The sequence below is a fragment of the Arachis ipaensis genome, chromosome B8 (genome assembly GCF_059453495.1).
Source record: "Arachis ipaensis isolate K30076 ecotype BB chromosome B8, ASM5945349v1, whole genome shotgun sequence".
Lineage (NCBI taxonomy): Eukaryota > Viridiplantae > Streptophyta > Magnoliopsida > Fabales > Fabaceae > Arachis > Arachis ipaensis.
The window spans coordinates 46438716-46461641 of NC_142443.1; the positions used below are offsets into that span (position 1 = coordinate 46438716).

General features: G+C 38.3%; 2 non-coding genes across 2 annotated transcripts; one reads left to right on the forward strand and one right to left on the reverse strand.

Moving 5' to 3' along the window:
• Positions 1-7116: 7116 nt before the first annotated feature.
• Positions 7117-7224, reverse strand: LOC148547935 (small nucleolar RNA R71). The gene has a single exon (XR_015897022.1). It is a non-coding gene; the product is annotated as a small nucleolar RNA R71 (small nucleolar RNA).
• A 12520-nt stretch (positions 7225-19744) lies between these two features.
• Positions 19745-19852, forward strand: LOC148547936 (small nucleolar RNA R71). Its single transcript, XR_015897381.1, has one exon. It is a non-coding gene; the product is annotated as a small nucleolar RNA R71 (small nucleolar RNA).
• The last annotated feature ends 3074 nt before the right edge of the window (positions 19853-22926 follow it).

The window sequence follows — 22926 nt, forward strand, 5'->3', positions numbered from 1 at the left end:
ATATTTTTATTTGAGTCTTTTATGCACTAACTTCTGCAATTTTAGTTGGTTTTCTTTGCTTATTCACTTGTTAGCACACTAACCACCAGCTATTTGTGATATTCCCTCACTATGGAAATTCCAATGTCTTTTGTTGATTATTGTTTGAGACAGAGCCTTTTGTAGGAAGGAAAGGAGTATCCATCAAGTTTTGGTCAACCAAAATTCATGAGAAACTCTCCACCATAACAGAATGATTCATGTTATTATGCTCATGGTGGGTGGGAGCATCAAGAAGCTGAAACGGGGTACTTTCCAGAGCCACAAAATGGTCCATATTTTGGTAAAATTGATCACTACTCAAGTTTTGGCTGGGAAGATCACAATCAAAGGAATTTCACTCATTCATACCCTATTCATCAAGAGCCATCACCTCTCAATTATCCAACCTCACCTCCTAGTTTCACATATCCAAATTCTTCACCATTGGAGTATGCCTCAACACAAAATTCCTTCCCAGACCCATACAATTCATTCCACCATTCACAAAACTCATTTCACTACCTACAAGAGCATTACCACTTTCAAAACACATAACTACAAAACAATCAACTCCATTTACAAGCCAATCAGCCTCAATACCCCACTTCCAACCAACCATCACCATATGATGATGACAGAATGACCAAAATGGAAGCTATGCTTGAAAACCTTTGCAAGGAGTCTGAAGATATGAAGAAATTCATGGAGGAAGTAATATCCAATCTGTAAAATCAAGATTCTGCCACTCAGAAACTTGAAGCACAAATTAGATACTTGTCCAAGCAAGCTCCTGGCCACAGTTCACGTAATACCACCAAGACAAGTACCGGGGAGGAATCAGAGGAACATGAAAAAGAGCACCCATACCAAGTGAGATTTCTATGAAGGAGGAGGAGGTTGTGAGAGTATATAAGCCTAAGGCTCCAGACCCACAGAGGCTACTAAGGGTGACAAAAGAACATGCAAACTCACTCCCAAAAGACTTAATGCAACATCATGTAGAAGAAGGGGAGGAAGTCAATCAAGGGAGTTCACACTCCAATGAAACAGAGATTTGCATAAAGGCTGAGTTCAGTGAACCACCAATTCAAGAAGCTCTTGATGAAGAAGATGCTCCAACTATTCGATAAGATCCAAATGCTGAGATCAAAGATGTGAAGGCAGTAGAAACAAGCACCAAAATGAGGATTGTGACCGAGAAACAAAGAACCATATCCATGAAGAGGAGAAGGTCAAAGAACAATCCAACTGCTGACCCAATAAGCAAGTTCACTCAAGCCAATAACAAAAGAAAGCTTGCTGGAAGAAGTCACTCAAAGCAAAGGGCATTAACTGGCTCTTTTTTCCACTGGAGGTCATTCCTCTTAACAAATTGGAAGAAGAGGAAGAAATTCATGACAAAAATGTCAAGCTAATGACATTAAAAGAGCGCTTGTTGGGAGGTAACCCAACCAAAGGTAGTTTTCTTTTCCTAGTTAATTCAATAAAAGAGTTAAGTAGATTCTCTGTATTGCAAGGAGCTAAGTTTGGTGTTCCACACCAAAACAATCCAAGGGTGAATGTGTAATTCTAAGTTTGGTGTTCCACCAAAAATTTCATTAAGAACACATTGTAACCCTCAGCATAACCAGTTGTCAGCTCCAAACAATCAGGGAAACTACTTAACAATAGTTTAATTTCTAGTTAATAATTTATTTTTCTAGTTCATAGTTATTTTCTTAATAAAAGCACATGAGTTTTCTGCATGTATTCAATCTGCTGCATTATGCAAGGAACTAAGTTTGGTATTCACATACCAAATTAAGTTCAGAAATTCACAAGCATACATGCATGTTAACTGTTTTTCAAGTGCTTGGGGAACAAGCAACTTCCAATAACTTTGCAGGAATTCAATCAATCTCTTGGAATGACTATACACCATTATCCAAGGAGACAAAGAAAGATGCAAAAGCTATGGATGATGATGACCAGGAAGAAACAAGAAGACACCAAGAGGTTGTATTGTACTTAACTGTCTCTGATTTGTAGTTCTTAAATTAGAAGTATGATTGAATCCTGTTCTCATGAACATTCATATTCTGCTTGTTTCTCTTTATTGATGTTTTGGGGCTGCTAGTCTAAGTGCCTACCTTATTGTCATCTTGCTTGAATTTTATGTTGTGTGCTTGAGCTCAATAAAAGAGTTTATGAGAATTTCCTGTGAAAGACAAGAGTGAAATCCAATGTGCAGAATAAAGTCCTAGTGTTGTGGTGGTATCTATTAGCTAAGTTGGTTCATCAATAAGGTACAGGGCTAAGATATCTCTTGAATTATGAGCTTGAAGTGAATTCTATGAGACTTAAATGAATTAATAAAGATCCTAAAAAGAGAAAAAGAAAGAAAAAGAAAGAAAAGAGCAAATAAAGCTAGGCACCAATAGTTTGAACCTTAAGGCATGTGTCTGTGGTGTTTCTGTGCAAGGATCTGCTTGGATGAGTAAGTTCTTAGGAGTACTTTATCACTTCATAACTTAGGTTAACTAATACGGGATTGTCAACTGAAAGTCCACAATCAAGAGCAACTTTGCCACAAAACATTTAGCAACCCAAAGAGGTTCTGGACACCAAGGTCTAAGGAATGAAAAAAGAAAACAAACCATGTGCCTGTGGTGTGTATGTGCTGAGGAGAGACTTGGGTGATTAAGTCCTTAGGGGTGTTTCAACACCTAGCACCTTGAACCAACTGGTTCGGGAGTGCTAGCTGAAAATCTATCCTAAAGAGTTGTCTCAACACAGAACACTTAGCTACCGAAAGCAATAAGCTCTAAAGAAGGAAAGAAAACAAAAACAGAGAAGTTAAGGATCAAGAATAAGAGTCTCATATAAAGGCAATAGAGTGAGAATTCAAGAGAATATGAGATCCTAAAAACCAGTGATGAGCGGATAATTTATACGCTTTTTGGCATTGTTTTTAGTATGTTTTTAGTAGGATCTAGTTACTTTTAAGGATGTTTTCATTAGTTTTTATGTTAAATTCACATTTCTGGACTTTACTATGAGTTTGTGTGTTTTTCTGTGATTTCAGGTATTTTCTGGCTGAAATTAAGGGAATTGAGCAGAAATCACATTCAGAGGTTGAAGAAGGACTGCTGATGCTGTTGGCTTCTGACCTCCCTGCACTCAAAATGGATTTTCTGGAGCTACAGAACTCAAAATGGCGCGCTTTCAATTGCGTTGGAAAGTAGACATCTAGGGCTTTCCAGAAATATATAATAGTCTATACTTTGGCCAAGAATATATGACGCAAACTGGCGTTCAACGCCAGCTCTCTGCCCAATTCTGGCGTCCACCGCCAGAAAAGGATCCAAAACCAGAGTTGAACGCCCAAACTGGCACCAAAACTGGCGTTCAACTCCAGGAATGACATCTACACGTGTAACACTCAAGCTCAGCCCAAGCACACACCAAGTGGGCCCCGGAAGTGGATTTATGCATCAATTACTTATTTCTGTAAACCCTAGTGACTAGTTTATTATAAATAGGACCTTTTACTATTGTATTAGGCATCCTGAGTTTTATATTTTGATCCTTTGATCATCTTGGTTACTCCGTTTCCCCTCTGGGGCCGAGAACAATGAACTCCACTATCACTTATGTATTTTCAACGGTCGAGTTTCTGCACTCCATAGATTAAGGTGTGGAGCTCTGCTGTTCCTCAAGGATTAATGCAAAGTACTACTGTTTTCTATTCAATTCATCTTATTTCGCTTCTAAGATATTCATTCTCACTTCAACCTGAATGTGATGAACGTGACAATCATCATCATTCCTTATGAACGCGTGCCTGACAACCACTTCCGTTCTACATTAGATTGAATGAGTATCTCTTAGATCTCTTAATCGGAATCTTCGTGGTGTAAGCTAGAATGATGGCGGCATTCGAGAGAATCCGGAAGGTCTAAACCTTGTCTGTGGTATTCCGAGTAGGATTCAATGATCGAATGACTGTGACGAGCTTCAAACTCGCAATTGCCGGGCGTAGTGACAGACGCAAAAGGATAGTAAATCCTATTCCAGCAGGATCGAGAACCGACAGATGAATAGCCGTGCCGTGACAGGGTGCGTTGACCATTTTAACTGAGAGGATAAGATGAAACCATTGACAAGGGTGATGCCTCCAGACAATTAGCCGTGCCGTGACAGGGCATTTGGATCATTTTCCCGAGAGAAGACCGAAAGTAGCCATTGACAGTGGTGATGTATCACATAAAGCCAGCCATGGAAAGGAGTAAGACTGATTGGATGAAGATAGCAAGAAAGCAGAGGTTCAGAGGAACGAAAGCATCTCTATTCGCTTATCTGAAATTCTCACCAGTGATTTACATAAGTATTTCTATCCCTGTTTTATTAATTGTTTTCGAAAACTCCATTACTATTTTATATCCGCCTGACTGAGATTTACAAGGTGACCATAGCTTGCTTCATACCAACAATCTCTGTGGGATTCGACCCTTACTCACGTAAGGTATTACTTGGACGACCCAATGCACTTGCTGGTCAGTTGTGCGAAGTTGTGAACCATGGTATTGGCATCATATTTTTGGCGCCATTACCAGGGAAAGAAAGAGCGGTGAATTTTACATAATCAAAGTGTGATCACAATTTCTGCGCACCAAGTTTTTGGCGCCGTTGCCGGGGATTGTTTGAGTTTTCGGCAAGCTTTTGGTCCGGTAACATCAGTGCCAAGTTTTGATCTGGCAACAACACCAAGTTTTTGGCGCCGTTGCCGGGGATTGTTCGAGTTTGGACAACTGATGGTTCATCTTGTTGCTCAGATTAGGTAATTTTCTTTTTGTTTTCTTTTCAAAAATTTTTCAAAAATATTTCAAAATTTTCTCACCTGTTTTCGAAAAAAAAAATTTTATTCAAAATTTTTAAAGAATGAATTCTACTGTTTCATGAAGCATGTGAAGCCTGGCTGGCTGTAAAGCCATGTCTAAATTCTTTTGGACTGAGGCTTGCAATTTGTTATCAAGAGCAAGCTAGTTGTTGTTAATCCACCTGCTGTTGTTCCTGATTTACATGCTGAAGCTTGGCTGGCCATAGGCCATGTCTAGTGTTTTGGACTGGAGCTTTCATTGAAAGCTTGGCTGGCTAGTGAGCCATGTCTAATTCCTGGACTGAATCTTTAAACTAACATGGCAAGATTCCTGGAATTCATATTAAAAATTTTGGAATCCTTATTTTTCTTTTTTAAATAATTTTCGAAAAAAAAACCAAAAAAAATTAGAAAATCATAAAAATCAAAAATATTTTTGTGTTTCTTGTTTGAGTCTTGAGTCAGATCATAAGTTTGGTGTCAATTGCATATGCATCTTGCTTTTTTCAAAAATATCATGCATTCATAGTGTTCTTCATGATCTTCAAGTTATTCTTGGTAAGTCTTCTTGTTTGATCTTGATGTTTTCATGTTTTGTGTCTTTTCTTGTTTTTCATATGCATTTTTCGTCTGTTAGAGTCTAAACATGAAAGATTTCTAAGTTTGGTGACTTGCATGTTTTCCTTGCATTAAAATTTTTTTCAAAAATGTGTTCTTGATGTTCATCATGATCTTCAAAGTGTTCTTGGTGTTCATCTTGACATTCATAGCATTCTTGCATGCATTCATTGTTTTGATTCATAACTTTCATGCATTGCATCATTTTTCTTGTTTTCCTCTCTCATCATAAAAATTCAAAAAAATCAAAAAAATATCTTTCCCTCTTTCTCTCATCAAATTCGAAAATTAGATTTGACTTTTTCAAAAATTTTTAAAATCAAGTTGTTTCTTATGAGTCAAATCAAATTTTCAATTTAAAAATCTTATCTTTTTCAAAATCTTTTTCAAAAATAAAATCTTTTTCATTTTTTTTATTTTTGAAAATTTCAAAAATATTTTTCAAAAATCTTTTTCTTAATTTTACATCATATTTTCGAAAATAACATCATCAATTAATGTTTTGATTCAAAAATTTCAAGTTTGTTACTTGCTTGTTAAGAAAGATTCAAACTTTAAGTTCTAGAATCATATCTTGTGATTTCTTGTGAATCAAGTCATTAATTGTGATTTTAAAAATCATATTTTTTTCAAAAACTAATTTCAATCATATCTTTTCAAAAATATCTTCTTATCTTAACTTTTTCAAAAATTTGATTTCAAAATATCTTTTCTAACTTCCTAATTTCTTATCTTTTCAAAATTTGTTTCAACTAACTAACTAACTTTTTGTTTGTTTCTTATCTTTTTCAAAACTACCTAACTAACTCTCTCTCTCTAATTTTCGAAAATATCTTCCCCTTTTTCAAAAATTTCTTTTTAATTAACTAATTATTTTTTTATTTGAATTTTCGAAAAACTACTAACCTTTTTCAAAATTATTTTCGAAAATCACTAACTCTTTTTTCAAAAATAATTTTTGAAAATTCTCTTCTCTCTCATCTCCTTCTATTTGTTTATTCATCTACTAACATCTCTCCCTCACTCACAAAAAAAAAAAGAAGATCTCTATTATTATTATTTTTCTGTGCCCTCTTCTTTGTCATATGAGCAGGAGCAAGGACAAGAATATTCTTGTTGAAGCAGATCCAGAACCTGAAAGGACTCTAAAGAGAAAATTAAGAGAAGCTAAATTACAACAATCCAGAGATAACCTTTAAGAAATTTTCGAACAGGAAAAGGAGATGGCAGCCGAAAATAATAATAATGCAAGGAGGATGCTTGGTGACTTTACTGCACCTAATTCCAATTTACATGGAAGAAGCATCTCCATTCCTGCCATTGGAGCAAACAACTTTGAGCTGAAACCTTAATTAGTTTCTCTGATGCAGCAGAACTGCAAGTTTCATGGACTTCCATCTGAATATCCTTTTCAGTTCTTAACTGAATTCTTGCAGATATGTGATACTGTTAAGACTAATGGAGTAGATCCTGAAGTCTACAGGCTCATGCTTTTCCCTTTTGCTGTAAGAGACAGAGCTAGAATATGGTTGGATTCTCAACCTAGAGATAGCCTGAACTCTTGGGATAAGCTGGTCACGGCTTTCTTAGCCAAGTTCTTTCCTCCTCAAAAGCTGAGCAAGCTTAGAGTGGATGTTCAAACTTTCAAACAAAAAGATGGTGAATCCCTCTATGAAGCTTGGGAAAGATACAAACAGTTGACCAAAAAGTGTCCTTCTGACATGCTTTCAGAATGGACCATCCTGGATATATTCTATGATGGTTTATCTGAGTTATCAAAGATGTCATTGGATACTTCTGCAGGTGGATCCATTCACCTAAAGAAAACGCCTGCAGAAGTTCAAGAACTCATTGACATGGTTGCTAACAACCAGTTCATGTACACTTCTGAGAGGAACCCTATGAGTAATGGGACGCCTATGAAGAAGGGAGTTCTTGAAGTTGATACTCTGAATGCCATATTGGCTCAGAACAAAATATTGACTCAGCAAGTCAATATGATTTTTCAGAGTCTGAATGGAATGCAAGCTGCATCCAACAGTACTCAAGAGGCTTCTTATGCAGAAGAAGCTTATCATCCTGAGAACCCTGCAATAGCAAAGGTGAATTACTTAGGTGAACCTTATGGAAATACCTATAACTCATCATGGAGAAATCATCCAAATTTCTCATGGAAGGATCAAAAGCCTCAACAAGGCTTTAATAATGGTGGAAGAAATAGGTTTAGCAATAGCAAGCCTTTTCCATCATCCACTCAGCAACAGACAAAGAACTCTGAACAAAATACTTTTAATTTAGCAAACTTAGTCTCTGATCTATCCAAGGCCATTGCAAGTTTCATGAATGAAACAAGGTCTTCCATTAGAAATTTGGAAGCACAAGTGGGCCAGCTGAGTAAAAGAATCACTGAAATCCCTCCTAGTACTCTCCCAAGCAATACAGAAGAGAATCCAAAAGGAGAGTGCAAGGCCATTGACATAAGCACCATGGCCGAACCTGTAAAGGAAGGAGAGGACGTGAATCCCAAGGAGGAAGACCTCCTGGGACGTCCAGTGATCAATAAGGAGCTTCCCTCTGAGGAACCAAAGGACTCTGAGGCTCATCTAGAGACTATAGAGATTCCATTGAACCTCCTTATGCCATTCATGAGCTCTGATGAGTATTCCTCTTCTGAAGAGAATGGGGATGTTACTGAAGAACAAACTGCCAAGTTTCTTGGTGCAATCATGAAGCTGAATGCCAAATTATTTGGTATTGATACTTGGGAAGATGAACCTCCCTTGTTCACCAATGAACTAAGTGATCTGGATCAACTGACATTGCCTCAGAAGAGACAGGATCCTGGAAAGTTCATAATACCTTGTACCATAGGCACCATGATCTTTAAGGCTCTGTGTGACTTTGGTTCAGGGATAAACCTCATGCCCCTCTCTGTAATAGAAAAACTGGGAATCTATGGGGTGCAAGCTGCTAAAATCTCATTAGAGATGGCAGATAACTCAAGAAAACAGGCTTATGGACAAGTAGAGGACGTGTTAGTAAAGGTTGAAGGCCTTTACATCCCTGCTGATTTCATAGTCCTGGATACTGGAAAGGAAGAGGATGAATCCATCATCCTAGGAAGACCTTTCCTGGCCACAGCAAGAGCTGTGATTGATGTGGACAGAGGAGAATTGATCCTTCAATTAAATAAGGACAACCTTGTGTTTACAACTCAAGGATCTTTCTCTGCATCCATGGAGAGGAAGCAGAAAAAGCTTCTCTCAAAGCAGAGTCAACCAAAGCCCCCACAGTCAAACTCTAAGTTTGGTGTTGGGAGGCCACAACCAAACTCTAAGTTTGGTGTTGAACTCCCATATCCAAACTCTAAGTTTGGTGTTGGAGAGTCTCAACAATGCTCTGAACATCTGTGAGGCTCCATGAGAGCCCACTGTCAAGCTATTGACATTAAAGAAGTGCTTGTTGGGAAGCAACCCAATTTTTATCTAACAATATTTTTCTTAGTTATATGTCTTTATAGGTTCATGATCATGTGGAGTCACAAAATAAATAGAAAAATTAAAAGCAGAATCAAAAACAGCAGAAGAAAAATCACACCCTGGAGGAAGCATCTGCCTGGCGTTCAACGCCAGAACGGAGCATGGTTCTGGCGCTGAACGCCCAAAATGGGCAGCATCCTGGCGCTGAACGCCCAGAACAAGCATGGTTCTGGCGTTCAACGCCAGAAATGGCAGTAAATGGGCGTTGAACGCCCAAAATGGGCACCAACCTGGCGCTGAACGCCCAGAGTTGCATGCAAGGGCATTCTACATGCCTAATTTGGTGCAAGGGTGTAAATCCTTGAACACCTCAGGATCTGTGGACCCCAGAGGATCATCTCAGGATCTGTGGACCCCACAGGATCATCTCAGGATTTGTGGACCCCACAGGATCATCTCAGGATCTGTAGACCCCACAGGATCCCCACCTACCTCCACTCACTTCTTCTCACCCCTCTTTCACACAATCTCATAAACACTCTTTCCCAAAACCCTTCACCAATCACCTCAATCTCTCTTCCCCATCACTTCTTCACCACTCACATCCATCCACTCTTCCCCATAAACCTACCTCATAAACTCCACCTACCTTCAAAATTCAAAACCAATTTCCCACCCAAACCCACCCTAAATGGCCGAACCTTAACTCTCCTCCCTCCCCTATATATAGCCCTTCATTCTTCCTCATTTTCACACAACACAACCCTCTCCTCTTTACTTGGCCGAAACACACTTCACCCCTCTTCTCCATATTTTCTTCTTCTTCTTCCTCTATTCTTTCTTTTATTGCTCGAGGGCGAGCAATATTCTAAGTTTGGTGTGGTAAAAGCATAAGCTTTTTTTTTTTCCATTACCATTGATGGCACCGAAGACCGGAGAATCCTCAAGAAAGGGGAAAGGGAAGACAAAAGCTTCCACCTCCGAGTCATGGAAGATGGAAAGGTTCATCTCCAAAGCCCATCAAGACCACTTCTATGATGTTGTGGCCAAGAAGAAGGTGATCCCCGAGGTCCCTTTCAAACTCAAAAGAAATGAGTATCCGGAGATCCGACATGAAATTCAAAGAAGAGGTTGGGAAGTTCTAACAAATCCCATCCAACAAGTCGGCATCCTAATGGTTCAAGAGTTCTATGCCAATGCATGGATCACCAAGAACCATGATCAAAGTAAGAACCCGGATCCAAAGAACTACGTTACAATGGTTCGGGGGAAATACTTAGATTTTAGTCCGGAGAATGTGAGGTTGGCGTTTAACTTGCCCATGATGCAAGGTGATGAACGCCCCTACACTAGAAGGGTCAACTTTAATCAAAGGTTGGACCAAGTCCTTATGGACATATGTGTGGAAGGAGCTCAATGGAAGATTGACTCCAAAGGCAAGCCGGTTCAACTAAGAAGATTGGACCTCAAGCCTGTGGCTAGAGGATGGTTGGAGTTCATTCAATGCTCAATCATTCCCACTAGCAACCGATCTGAAGTTACTGTGGATCGGGCCATCATGATTCATAGCATCATGATTGGAGAGGAAATAGAAGTTCATGAAGTCATCTCTAATGAACTCTACAAAATAGCCGAAAAGTCATCCCCCATGGCAAGGCTAACTTTTCCTCATCTTATCTGCCATCTATGTTACTCAGCTGGAGCTTTCATAGAAGGAGACATTCCTATTAAGGAAGAGAAGCCCATCACTAAGAAAAAGATGGAGCAAGCAAGGGAGCCCATTCATGGAGCTCAAGAGGCGCAGGAAGCTCATCACCATGAGATCCTGGAGATGCCTCAAATGCATTTTCCTCCACAAAACTATTGGGAGCAAATCAACACCCCCCTAGGAGAATTAAGTGTCAACATGGGACAATTAAGGGTGAAACATCAAGAGCACTCCATCATGCTCCATGAAATAAGAGAAGATCAAAAAGCAATGAGGGAGGAGCAACAAAGACAAGGAAGAGACATAGAAGAAGCTCAAGGACATCATTGGTTCCTCAAGAAGGAAACGCCACCATCACTAAGGTGGATTCATTCCTTGTTCTTATTTCTTCTGTTTTTCATTTTCTATGTTATGTGCTTATCTATGTTTGTGTCTTCATTACATGATCATTAGTAGTTAGTAACTTTGTCTTAAAGTTATGAATGTCCTATGAATCCATCACCTCTCTTAAATGAAAAATGTTTTAATTCAAAAGAACAAGAAGTACATGAGTTTCGAATTTATCCTTGAACTTAGTTTAATTATATTGATGTGGTAACAATGCTTCTCGTTTTCTGAATGTATGCTTGAACAATGCATATGTCTTTTGAAGTTGTTGTTTAAGAATGTTAAATATGTTGGCTCTTGAAAGAATGATGACTAGGAGACATGTTATTTGATAATCTGAAAAATCATAAAAATGATTCTTGAAGCAAGAAAAAGTAGCAAAGAACAAAGCTTGCAGAGAGAAAAAAAATGGGCGAAAAAAAAATAGAAAGAAAAAGAAAAAGCAAGCAGAAAAAGCCAAAGCTCTTAAAACCAAGAGGCAAGAGCAAAAAGCCAATAACCCTTAAAACCAAAAGGCAAGGGCAAATAAAAAGGATCCCAAGGCTTTGAGCATCAGTGGATAGGAGGGCCTAAAGGAATAAAATCTTGGTCTGAGCGGCTAAACCAAGCTGTCCCTAACCATGTGCTTGTGGCGTGTAGGTGTCAAGTGAAAACTTGAGACTGAGCGGTTAAAGTCAAGGTCCGAGGCAAAAAAAAGAGTGTGCTTAAGAACCCTGGACACCTCTAATTGGGGACTTTAGCAAAGCTGAGTCACAATCTGAAAAGGTTCACCCAGTTATGTGTCTGTGGCATTTATGTATCCGGTGGTAATACTGGAAAACAAAGTGCTTAGGGCCACGGCCAAGACTCATAAAGAAGTTGTGTTCAAGAATCATCATACTGAACTAGGAGAATCAATAACACTATCTAAACTCTGAGTTCCTATAGAAGCCAATCATTCTGAACCTCAATGGATAGAGTGAGATGCCAAAACTATTCAAGAGGCAAAAAGCTATAAGTCCCGCTCATATGATTGAAGCTATGTTTCATTGATAGTTTGGAATTTATAGTATATTCTCTTCTTTTTATCCTATTTGATTTTCAGTTGCTTGGGGACAAGCAACAATTTAAGTTTGGTGTTGTGATGAGCGGATAATTTATACGCTTTTTGGCATTATTTTTAGTATGTTTTTAGTAGGATCTAGTTACTTTTAGGGATATTTTCATTAGTTTTTATGTTAAATTCACATTTCTGGACTTTACTATGAGTTTGTGTGTTTTTCTGTGATTTCAGGTATTTTCTGGCTGAAATTGAGGGACTTGAGCAGAAATCAGATTCAGAGGTTGAAGAAGGACTGCTGATGCTGTTGGATTCTGACCTTCCTGCACTCAAAATGGATTTTCTAGAGCTACAGAACTCAAAATGGCGCGCTTTCAATTGCGTGGGAAAGTAGACATCCAGGGCTTTCCAGAAATATATAATAGTCCATACTTTGGCCAAGAATAAATGACGCAAACCGGCGTTCAACGCCAGCTCTCTGCCCAATTCTGGCATCCACCGCCAGAAAAGGATCCAAAACCAGAGTTGAACGCCCAAACTGGCACCAAAACTGGCGTTCAACTCCAGGAATGACCTCTACATGTGTAACACTCAAGCTCAGCCCAAGCACACACCAAGTGGGCCCCGGAAGTGGATTTATGCATCAATTACTTATTTCTGTAAACCCTAGTGACTAGTTTATTATAAATAGGACCTTTTACTATTGTATTAGGCATCCTGAGTTTTATCTTTTGATCCTTTGATCATCTTGGTTACTCCGGTTCCCCTCTGGGGCCGAGACCAATGAACTCCACTATCACTTATGTATTTTCAACGGTAAAGTTTCTGCACTCCATAGATTAAGGTGTGGAGCTCTGCTGTTCCTCAAGGATTAATGCAAAGTACTACTGTTTTCTATTCAATTCATCTTATTTCGCTTCTAAGATATTCATTCGCACTTCAACCTGAATGTGATGAATGTGACAATCATCATCATTCCTTATGAACGCGTGCCTGACAACCACTTCCGTTCTACATTAGATTGAATGAGTATATCTTAGATCTCTTAATCGGAATCTTCGTGGTGTAAGCTAGAATGATGGCGGCATTCGAGAGAATCCGGAAGGTCTAAACCTTGTCTGTGGTATTCCGAGTAGGATTCAATGATCGAATGACTGTGACGAGCTTCAAACTCGCGATTGCCGGGCGTAGTGACAGATGCAAAAGGATAGTAAATCCTATTCCAGCAGGATCGAGAACCGACAGATGAATAGCCGTGCCGTCACAGGGTGCGTTGACCATTTTCACTGAGAGGATAAGATTAAACCATTGACAAGGGTGATGCCTCTAGACGATTAGCCGTAACGTGACAGGGCATTTGGATCATTTTTCTGAGAGAAGACCGAAAGTAGCCATTGACAGTGGTGATGTATCACATAAAGCCAGCCATGGAAAGGAGTAAGACTGATTGGATGAAGATAGCAGGAAAGCAGAGGTTCAGAGGAACGAAAGCAGCTCTATTCGCTTATCTGAAATTCTCACCAGTGATTTACATAAGTAATTCTATCCCTATTTTATTAATTATTTTCGAAAACTCCATTACTATTTTATATCCGCCTGACTGAGATTTACAAGGTGACCATAGCTTGCTTCATACCAACAATCTCCGTGGGATTCGACCCTTACTCACGTAAGGTATTACTTGGACGACCCAGTGCACTTGCTGGTCAGTTGTGCGAAGTTGTGAACCATGGTATTGGCATCATATTTTTGGCGCCATTACCAGGGAAAAAAAGAGCGATGAATTTTACATAATCAAAGTGTGATCACAATTTCTGCGCACCAACCAGCATGAACATGAACCTAAATTGCCATGCATAAAACTCCATGAACCAAGGATTTGAATTCTCTGAATAAGGACTTGTATCTCTTGTATTTTCATGTTTTATCACTTGCTTGAGGATAAGCAAGATTTAAGTTTGGTGTTGTGATGCCAAGGCATCTTGGCTTGTTTCACAACCCATTTTTAGTTTGTTTTAGAGTAGTTTCATGCATTTCTTAGGCAATAAGTAAGTATTTGGATGAGAAATTCATGCTTGTCTTGATTCAATCAAACATTGTTAATTTGATGCATTTTCATGAGATTTATGCCATAACTACTTGTGTACGAAATCGTGATCATTCATTCCATGGTAACGGCACTAAAAACGTAATACGCACGTTCATAATCTTAGTTCTTTGTGACAACTTCGCTCAACTAACCAGCAAGTGCACTGGGTCGTCCAAGTAATAAACCTTACGTGACTAAGGGTCGATCCCACGGAGATTGTCGGCTTGAAGTAAGCTATGGTCATCTTGCAAATCTCAGTCAGGCGGATTCAAATGCTTATGGTGAATTGATAATTAAAATATAAATAAATTATAAGATAGGATAGAGATACTTATGTAATTCATTGGTCGGAATCTCAGATAAGCGTATGGAGATGCTTTGTTCCTTCTGATTCTCTGCTTTCCTATTGTCTTCATTCAATCCTTCTTATTCCTTTCCATGGCAAGCTGTATGTTGGGCATCACCGTCGTCAATGGCTACATCCCGTCCTCTCAGTGAAAATGGTCCAAAATGGGCTGTCACCGCACCGCTAATCATCTGTCGGTTCTCGATCCTGCTGGAATAGGATTCAGTAATCCTTTTGCGTCTGTGACTACGCCCATCACTCGCGAGTTTGAATCTCGTCACAGCCATCCCTTCCCACATCCTACTCGGAATACCACAGACAAGGTTTAGACTTTCTGGATCACAAGAATGGCTGCCAATAATTCTAGCCTATACCACAAAGACTCTGAATGTAGATCAGGAGGCTAAGAGATACAAATTCAAGCTTGTTTGCATGTAGAACGGAAGTGGTTGTCAGGCACGCGTTCATAAGTGAGAATGGTGATTAGCGTCACATAATCATCACATTCATCATGTTCTTGGGTACGAATGAATATCTTAGAATAGGAAAAAGCTTGAATTGAATAGAAAAACAATAATACTTTGCATTAATTCATGAGGAACAGCAGAGCTCCACACCTTAATCTATGGTGTGTAGAAACTCTACCGTTGAAAATACATAAGTGATAAAGGTCCAGGCATGGCCGAATGGCCAGCCTCCAATGTCTAAGGACTAAGCGTTCCCCAGATTCCAGGATGATCCAAAGATGGTCCAAAAGATGTAAATACAATAGTAAAAAGTTCTATTTATACTAAACTAGTTACTAGGGTTTTACAGAAATAAAAGTGCAGAAATCCACTTCCGGGGCCCACTTTAGTGTGTGCTTGGGCTGAGCTTGAGCTTTACACGTGCAGAGACTTCTCTTGGTGTTAAACACCAAGTCGTAACGTGTTTTTGGCATTTAACTCTGGTTTGTGACGTGTTTCTGGCGTTTTACTCCAGAATGCAGCATGGAACTGGCGTTGAACGCCAGTTTGCATCGTCTAAGATCGAATAAAGTCTAGACTATTATATATTGCTGGAAAGCCCTGGATGTCTACTTTCCAACGCAATTGTGAGCACCCCATTTGGAGTTCTGTAGCTCCAGAAAATTCATTTCGAGTGTAGGGAGGTCAGAATCCAACAGCATCTGCAGTCCTTCTTCAGCCTCTGAATCAGATTTTTGCTCAGGTTCCTCAATTTCAGCCAGAAATTACCTAAAATCACAGAAAAACACACAAACTCATAGTAAAGTCCAGAAATGTGATTTTTAATTAAAAACTAATAAAAATATAAAAACTAGCTAAATCATACTAAAAACATACTAAAAACAATGTCAAAAAGTGTATAAATTATCCGCTCATCACAACACCAAACTTAAATTGTTGCTTGTCCCCAAGCAACTAAAAATTAAATAGGATAAAAAGAAGAGAATATACTATAAATTCCAAACTATCAATGAAACTTAGCTCCAATCAGATGAGCGGGACTAATAGCTTCTTGCGTCTGAATAGTTTTGGCATCTCACTTCTTCCTTTGCAGTTCAGAATTATTGGCATCTATAGGAACTTAGAATTTAGATAGTGTTATTGATTCTCCTAGTTCGGTATGTTGATTCTTGAATAAAACTACTTTATGAGTCTTGGCTGTGGCCCTAAGCACTCTGTTTTCCAGTATTACCACCGGATACATACATGCCACAGACACATAATTGGGTGAACCTTTTCAGATTATGACTCAGCTTTGCTAAAGTCCCCAATTAGAGGTGTCCAGGGTTCTTAAGCACACTCTGTTTTTGCTTTGGACCTCGACTTTAACCTCTCAGTCTCAAGTTTTCACTTGACACCATCACGCCACAAGCACATGGTTAGGGATAGCTTGGTCTAGCCGCTTAGGCCAGGATTTTATTCCTTTAGGCCCTCCTATCCACTGATGCTCAAAGCCTTGGATCCTTTTTATTACCCTTACCTTTTGGTTTTAAGGGCTATTGGCTTTTTCTGCTTGCTTTTTCTTTTTCTTTCTCTCTTTTTTTTTGCCATTTTTCTTTTTTTTTTCTGCAAGCTTTTGTATTCACTGCTTTTTCTTGCTTCAAGAATCATTTTTATGCTTTTTCAAATTATCAATAACATTTCTCCTTTCCATCATTCTTTCAAGAGCCAACATATTTAACATTCATAAACAACAAATTCAAAAGACATATGCACTGTTCAAGCATTCATTCAGAAAACAAAAAGTATTGTCACCACATCAAAATAATTAAACTAATTTCAAGGATAAATTCGAAATTCATGTACTTCTTGTTCTTTTGTAATTAAAGCATTTTTTCATTTAAGAGAGGTGATGGATTCATAGGACATTCATAGCTTTAAGACATAGACACTTAAATACTAATGATCATATAGTAAAGACACAAACATAAATAAACTCAAAAACCAAAAAACAGGAAAATAAGAAAAAGGAGATTAAGGAAGGAGTCCACCTTAGTGAAGGTGGCGTCTTCCTCTTCTTGAAGAACCAATGGTGCTCTTGAGCTCCTCTATGTCTCTTCCTTGTCTTTGTTGCTCCTCCCTCATAGCTCTTTGATCTTCTCTAATCTCATGGAGGATGATGGAATGCTCTTGGTGCTCCATCCTTAGTTGTCCCAAGTTGGAACTTAACTCTCCTAGGGAAGTGTTTGATTTGCTCCCAATAGTTTTGTGGAGGGAAGTGCATCCCTTGAGGCATTAGTGGTTATGGAAAAACAAAAAGCAATGTTTTTTCCTCACCAAACTTAAAAGGTTTGCTCATCCTCAAGCAAAAGAAGAAAGAAAGGATGAGAAGAAGAAAAGATGGAGAAGATGGAGGTGTGTGAATGGTTTGAATTTGAGTGGGTGGGTGTAGGTGGTTTGGAGGAGTAATGGAGGTTTATTTTAGGGAAGAGGTTTATGAAAAGGTGTGAAGGGGAGAGAAGAAGAGGTGGGGATCCTGTGGGGTCCACAGATCCTGAGGTGATCCTGTGGGGTCCACAGATCTTGAGGTGTCAAGGATTTCTCATCCCTGCACCTTTTAGGCATGTAAAATGCCCTATGTATGCAATCCTGGCATTTAACGCGAGACTGCTGCCTATGTCTGGTGTTAAACGCCAACTCTATGCTTGTTTCTGGCGTTAAACGCCACTTTGCTGCTTTTTTCTGGCGTTTAACGCCAGCTTTCCTCATGGTGCAATCCTGGCGTTTAAATGCCAGACTGTTGCTTGTTTCTGGCATTTAACGCCAGCTTCATGCTCTGTTCTGGCATTAAACGCCAGCCAGATGCTCCTTACTGGCGTTTAAACGCCAGTAAGCTCTTCCTCCAGGGTGTACTGTTTCTTCTGCTATTTTTGATTCTGTTTTTAATTTTTTTGCAATTGTTTTGTGACTCCACATGATCATAAACCTAATAAAACATAAAAGAACAATAGAAATATAGATAAATAAAAATTGGGTTGCCTCCAAACAAGCGCTTTTTTAATGTCAATAGCTTGACAGTGAGCTCTCATGGAACCTCACAGATGTTCAGAGCATTGTTGGGACCTCCCAACACCAAACTTAGAGTTTGAATGTGGGGGTTCAACACCAAACTTAGAGTTTGACTGTGGGGGCTTTGGTTGACTCTGTAGTGAGAGAAGCTTTTCATGCTTCCTCCCCATGGTTACAGAAGGAGATCCTTGAGTTTTAAACACAAGGTTGTCCTCATTCAGTTGAAGGACCAACTCTCCTCTGTCCACATCAATCACAGCTTTTGCTGTGGCTAGGAAGGGTCTTCCAAGGATGATGGATTCATCCTCATCCTTTCCAGTGTCTAGGATTACAAAATCAGCAGGGATGTAAAGGCCTTCAACCTTTACTAGCACGTCCTCTACTTGTCCATAAGCCTATTTTCTTGAGTTGTCTGCCATCTCTAATGAGCATTTGGCAGCCTGTACTTCAAAGATCCCTAGTTTCTCCATTACAAAGAGTGGCATTAAGTTTATTCCTGACCCCAGGTCACACAGAGCTTTCTCAAAGGTCATGGTGCCTATGTTACAGGGTATTAGGAATTTACCAGGATCCTGTTTCTTTTGAGGTAGAGTTTGCTGAACCAAGGCATTTAGTTCCTTGATGAGCAATGGAGGTTCATCCTCCCAAGTCTCATTACCAAATAATTTGGCATTCAGCTTCATGATTGCTCCTAAATATTAAGCAACTTGCTCTTTAGCAATATCTTCATCTTCTTCTGAAGATGAATAGTCATCAGAGCTCAAGAATGGTAAAAGGAGGTTCAATGGAATCTCTATGGTCTCTAGATGAGCCTCAGATTCCTTTAGTTCCTCAAAGAAAAACTCCTTATTGGTCACTGAACGTCCCAGGAGGTCTTCTTCATTAGGATTCACGTCCTCCTCCTCCTCTCTGGGTTCGGCCACACCAAGCAAGGTTATGGCCTTGCACTCTCCTTTTGGATTCTCTTCTGTATTGCTTGGGAGAGTACTAGGAGGAGTTTCAATGACTCTTTTACTCAGCTGGCCCACTTGTGCCTCCAAATTTCTAATGGAGGATCTTGTTTCATTCATGAAACTTAAAGTGGCCTTAGATAGATCAGAGACTATATTTGCTAAGCTAGAGAGACTCTGCTCAGAATTTTCTGTCTGTTGTTGAGTGGATGATGGAAAAGGCTTGCTATTGCTAAACCTGTTTCTTCCACCATTATTAAAGCCTTGTTGAGGCTTTTGTTGATCCTTCCATGAGAAATTTGGATGATTTCTCCATGAGGGATTATAGGTGTTTCCATAGGGTTCACCCATGTAATTCACCTCTGCTATTGCAGGGTTCTCAGGATCATAAGCTTCTTCTTCAGAAGATGCCTCTTTAGTACTGTTGGATGCAACTTGCAATCCATTCAGACTCTGAGAAATCATATTGACTTGCTGAGTTAATATTTTTTCTGAGCCAATATGGCATTCAGAGCATCAATTTCAAGAACTCCCTTCCTCTGAGGCGTCCTATTACTCACAGGATTCCTTTCAGAAGTGTACATGAACTGGTTATTTGCAACCATGTCAATGAGTTCCTGAGCTTCTGCAGGCATTTTTTTTAGGTGAATGGATCCACCTGTAGAATGGTCCAATGACATCTTAGATAATTCAGACAGACCATCATAGAATATATCCAAGATAGTCCATTCTGAAAGCATGTCAGAAGGACACTTTTTGGTCAGTTGCTTGTACCTCTCCCAAGCTTCATAGAGGGATTCACCTTCTTTTTGTTTGAAGGTTTGAACATCCACTCTAAGCTTGCTAAGCTTTTGAGGAGGAAAGAACTTGGCTAAGAAAGCCGTGACCAGCTTATCCCAAGAGTTCAGGCTATCTTTAGGTTGAGAGTCCAACCATATTCTAGCTCTATCTCTTACAGCAAACGGGAAAAGCATAAGCATGTAGACCTCGGGATCAACCCCATTAGTCTTAACAGTATCACAGATCTGCAAGAATTCAGTTAAGAACTGAAAAGGATATTTTGATGGAAGTCCATGAAACTTGCAGTTCTGTTGTATTAGAGAAACTAATTGAGGTTTAAGCTAAAAAAATTGTTTGCTACAATGGTAGGGATTGAGATGCTTCTTCCATGTAAGTTGGAATTTGGTGTAGTAAAGTCACCAAGCATCTTCCTTGCATTGTTGTTGGGTTCGGCCATTACTTCTTTTTCAAGATTCTCTGTAAGGTTTTCTCTGGATTATTGTATTTTAGCTTCTCTTAGTTTCTTCTTCAGAGTTCTTTCAGGTTCAGGATCTGCTTCAACAAGAATGTTCTTGTCCTTGCTCCTGCTCATATGAAAAAGAAGGGAACAGAAAATAATAGGGATCCTCTTTGCCACAGTAGAGAGGTTCCTTTATGTGAGTAGAAGAGAAGAAAAAGAATTCGAACACAGAAAGAGGAAGAGGGTTCGAATTTTTAAGAAGAAGAGAAGTGTTAGTAGATAAATAAAATAATTAGAAAGAGATGAGGGGGAGAGAATTTCAAAAATTAAATAAAAATATTTTTGTTTTAAATTTAAAATTAAAGTTAAAATTTGAAAATTAAAAAAAAGAAAATTAAATTAAATTAAATTAAAATTTAAAACAATTAGTTAATTAAAAAGGAACTTTGAAAAAGAAGTTAGTGATTTTCGAAAATTAGAGAGAGAATTAGTTAGGTAGTTTTGAAAAAGATAAGAATCAAACAAAAAGATAAGATTAATTGAAAAAGATTTGAAAATCAATTTTGAAAAGATAAGAAGTTAGAAAAGATTTTGAAATTAATTTTGAAAAGATGTGATTGAAATTTATTTTGAAAAAGATTTGAAAAAGAAATGTTAAAAAGATTTGATTTTGAAAATTAAAGTTGATTACTTGACTAACAAGAAACAAAAAGATATGATTTTAAAATTTAAAGATTGAACCTTTCTTAATAGGCAAGTAACAAACTTAAAATTTTTGAATCAATCACATTAATTGTTGGCATTAATTTCGAAAATATGAAATAGAAATAAGAAAAAGATTTTGAAAATAAATTTTAAAAATTTTGAATTTATGAAGGAAAAAATGAAAAAGATTTGATTTTTGAAAACGATTTGAAAAAGATAGAATTTTTAAATTGAAAATTTGATTTGACTCATAAGAAACAACTAGATTTTAAAAATTTTTTAAAAAGTCAACTCAAATTTTTGAATTTTATGAGATAAAAAGGGAAAGATATTTTTTGATTTTTGAATTTTTTATGAGGAAAGAGAAAAACACAAAATTGACACAAAATATGAAAATTAGGGATCAAAACACACAATGCATGCAATAACACTTTGAATGTCAAGATGAACACCAAGAACACTTTGAATGTCAAGATGAACATCAAGAACTTATTTTTGAAAATTTTTAAGAAAAGACACACATGCAAGACACCAAACTTAGAAATTTTTAATGCTTAGACACTATGAATGCAAAAATGCATATGAAAAACAAGAAAAGACACACAACAAGAAAAATTAAAGATCAAACAAAGAGAATCATCAAGAACAACTTGAAGATCATGAAGAACACATGCATGAATTTTTCAAAAATTTTAAGAGCAATTAAAAAGATGCAATTGACACCAAACTTAAAATTTGACACTAGACTCAAACAAGGAACATAAAATATTTTTGCTTTTTATGATTTTATTAAATTTTTTTGGTATTTTTCGAAAATTATATTGGGAAGAACGAAAAAGAAGAATTTTTTTTTGTATTTTTCGAAAATAAGAAATAAAAAGCTTAAAAATAAAATAAAATTACCTAATCTGAGCAATAAGATGAACCGTCAGTTGTCCAAACTCGAACAATCCCCGGCAACGGCGCCAAAAACATGGTATGCGAAATTGTAATCGTTCATTCCTTGGTAACGGCGCTAAAAATGTAATACGCACGTTCATAATCTTAGTTCTTTGTCACAACTTCGCACAACTAACCAGCAAGTGCACCGGGTCGTCCAAGTAATAAACATTACGTGAGTAAGGGTCGATCCCACAGAGATTGTCGGCTTGAAGCAAGCTATGGTCATCTTGCAAATCTCAGTCAGGCGGATTCAAATGCTTATGATGAATTGATAATTAAAATATAAATAAAATATAAGATAGGATAGAGATACTTATGTAATTCATTAGTCGGAATCTCAGATAAGCGTATGGAGATGCTTTATTCCTTCTGATTCTCTACTTTCCTATTGTCTTCATTCAATCCTTCTTATTCCTTTCCATGGCAAGCTGTATGTTGGGCATCACCGTCGTCAATGGCTACATCCCGTCCTCTAGGTGAAAATGGTCCAAAATACGTTGTCACCGCACGGCTAATCATCTGTCGGTTCTTGATCCTGCTGGAATAGGATTCAGTAATCCTATTGCGTCTGTCACTACGCCCATCACTCGCGAGTTTGAATCTCGTCACAGCCATCCCTTCCCAGATCCTACTCGGAATACCACAGATAAGGTTTAGACTTTCTGGATCTCAAGAATGGCTGCCAATAATTCTAGCCTATACCACGAAGACTCTGATCATAGATCAGGAGGCTAAGAGATACACATTCAAGCTTGTTTGCATGTAGAATAGAAGTGGTTGTCAGGAACGCGTTCATAAGTGAGAATGGTGATGAGCGTCACATAATCATCACATTCATCATGTTCTTGGGTGCGAATGAATATCTTAGAATAGGAATAAGCTTGAATTGAATAGAAAAACAATAATACTTTGCATTAATTCATGAGGAACAGTAGAGCTCCACACCTTAATCTATGGTGTGTAGAAACTCTACCGTTGAAAATACATAAGTGATAAAGGTCCAAGCATGGCCGAATGGCCAGCCTCCAA